This window comes from Rhinopithecus roxellana, unplaced genomic scaffold, assembly GCF_007565055.1.
Source record: "Rhinopithecus roxellana isolate Shanxi Qingling unplaced genomic scaffold, ASM756505v1 contig181, whole genome shotgun sequence".
NCBI lineage: Eukaryota > Metazoa > Chordata > Mammalia > Primates > Cercopithecidae > Rhinopithecus > Rhinopithecus roxellana.
Genome location: NW_022141836.1, coordinates 18,774 through 21,981, shown reverse-complemented (window position 1 = coordinate 21,981; position 3,208 = coordinate 18,774). Strand labels below are relative to the sequence as shown.

At 30.7% G+C, this 3,208-nt stretch overlaps 1 pseudogene across 1 annotated transcript; it reads left to right on the top strand.

Annotated features, from left to right (window-relative positions):
* The first annotated feature begins 2,042 nt into the window (after positions 1–2,042).
* LOC115895723 lies at positions 2,043–2,951 on the top strand (annotated as a pseudogene). The gene has a single exon (XR_004055855.1). The product of XR_004055855.1 is annotated as a 40S ribosomal protein S2 pseudogene (transcript).
* Positions 2,952–3,208: the final 257 nt, after the last annotated feature.

The window sequence follows — 3,208 nt, the reverse complement described above, 5'->3', positions numbered from 1 at the left end:
TCGACATAATAGATAGAGGTATAAAATGTAGACATAATAGATAATATAGAGGTGTAAAATCTAGACATAATAGATATAATAAATACAGTTATAAAATATAGTCATAATAGACATAATAGATACAGGTATGAAATACAGATAATAGATATAATACATATCGGCCTAAAATATAGACATAAAAGATATAATAGATATAGGTATAAAATATAGATATAACAGATATAATAGAGAGGCATAAAAACATAACATAATATACATAATAGATAGAGGTATAAAATATATAATAATAGATATAATTGATATAGGTATAAATATAGACATAATAATATAATAGAGGTATAAAATATAGACAATAATAGATATAATAGAGGTATAAAATAGAGACAAGAGATATAAATATAAAATATAGACGTAATAGATATAAGTGATATAGGTATAAAAATATAGACATAACAGATATAATAGCTATAGGTATAAAATATACACTTAAAAGATATAATAGATAGAGGTATAAAATACAGACAACAGAGATAAAATAGATATAGGTATAAAATATAGACATAATATATATAATAGATATAGGTATAAATTATAGACATAATAGATATATGTATAATAAATAGGACAATAGATATAACAGATACAGGTATAAAATATAGACATAATAGTTATAATAGATATAAACAAAATAGATATGATAGATATAGTTATAAAATATAGACATTAGAGATATAATAGATATAGTTATAAAATATGGACATATTAGATATAATAGATATAGGTATAAAATATAGACAGATATAGCCATAAAATATAGACATAGATATAATAGAAATAGGTATAAAATATAAACATAATAGATATAATAGAGATGGGTATAAAATATAGATGTAATAGATATAATAGATATATGTGTAAAATATAGACATAATAGATATAATAGATGTAGGTATCAAATATAGACATAATAACTATAATCGATATAGGTATAAAATATAGACATAATAGATATAGGTATAAAATATAGACATAATAGATATAGGTATAAAATATAGACACAGATATAATAGAAATAGGTATAAAATATAAACATAATAGATATAATAGAGATGGGTATAAAATATAGACGTAATAGATATAATAGATATAGGTGTAAAATATAGACATAATAGATATAATAGATGTAGGTATCAAATATAGACATAATAACTATAATCGATATAGGTATAAAATATAGGCATAATAGATATAATAGATATAGGTATACAATATAGTCATAATAGACATAATAGATATAGGTATAAATATAGACATAATAGATATAGGTATAAAATAGACGTAATAGAAATAGCTATAAAATATAGACATAATAGATATAATAGAAATAGGTATAACATATAGACATAATAGATATAATAGATATAGGTATAAAATATAGACATAATAGATATAATAGATATATGTATAAGATATAGACATAATAGATATAATAGATATAGGTATAAAATATAGACATAATAGATATAATAGATATAGGAATAAAATATCGACATAATTGAAATAGGTATAAAATATAGACAAAATAGATATAAAAGATATAGGTATAAAATATAGACATAATAGAGCTAATAGATATAGCTATAAAATATAGACATAAATAGATATAATAGATATATGTATAAGATATACACATAATCGATGTAATAGATATAGGTATGAAATATAGACATAATAGATATAATAGATATAGGTATAAAATATAGACATAATAGATATTATAGATATAGGATTAATATATAGTCATAATTGAAATAGGTATAAAATATAGACAAAATTGATATAAAAGAGATAGGTATAAAATATAGACATAATAGATATAATCAATATAGTTATAAAATATAGACATAATAGATATAATAGATATAGATATAAAATATAGACATAATAGATATCATAGGTATAGGTATGAAATATAGACCTAATAGATATAATGATATGTGTATAAGATATAGACATTAGCTTCTTCTCCGAGAAAACACCAAATGGCGGATGACGCCGGTGAAGCGGGGTGGTCCGGAGGCCCTGGTGGCCCTGGGATGGGGAACCGCGGTGTCTTCCGCGGAGGTTTTCGGCAGTGGCATCCGGGGCCGGAGTCGCGGCCGTGGACGGGGTCGGGGCCGAGGCCGTGGAGCTCGCGGAGGCAAGGCCGAGGATAAGGAGTGGATGTCCGTCACCAAGCTGGGCCGCTTGGTCAAGGACATGAAGATCAGGTCCCTGGAGGAGATCTACCTCTTCTCTCTGCCCATTAAGGAATCTGAGATCATTGACTTTTCTTGGGGGCCTCTCTCAAAGATGAGGTTTTGAAGATTATGCCGGTGCAGAAGCAGACCCGTGCTGGTCAGCGCACCAGGTTCAAGGCGTTTGTTGCTATCGGGGACTACAATGGCCACGTCGGCCTGGGTGTTAAGTGCTCCAAGGAGGTGGCCACCGCCATCCGTGGGGCCATCATCCTGGCCAAACTCTCCATTGTCCCGGTGCGCAGAGGCTACTGGGGGAACAAGATCGGCAAGCCCCACACCGTCCCTTGCAAGGTGACAGGCCGCTGTGGCTCTGTGCTGGTGCGCCTCATCCCTGCACCCAGGGGCACTGGTATCGTCTCAGCACCTGTGCCCAAGAAGCTGCTCATGATGGCTGGTATTGATGACTGCTACACCTCAGCCCGGGGCTGCACTGCCACCCTGGGCAACTTCGCCAAGGCCACCTTTGATGCCATCTCTAAGACCTACAGCTACCTGACCCCTGACCTGTGGAAGGAGACTGTGTTTACCAAGTCTACTTATCAGGAATTCACTGACCACCTTGTCAAGACCCACACCAGAGTCTCCGTGCAGCGGACCCAGGCTCCAGCTGTGGCTACAACACAGGCTTTTTATACCAGAAAAATAAAGTGAATTAAGCTTGTTAAAAAAAAAAAAGATATAAACATAATAGATACAATAGATATAGGTATAAAATATAGACAGATATAATAGTTACAGATATAAAATATAGACATAATAGATATAGGTATAAAATATAGACATATTAGATATAGGTACAAAGTATAGACATAATGGTTATAATAGATATAGGTACGAAATATAGACATAATAGATATAGGTATAATATTTAGACATAACAGATATAATAGATGTAGGTATAAAATATA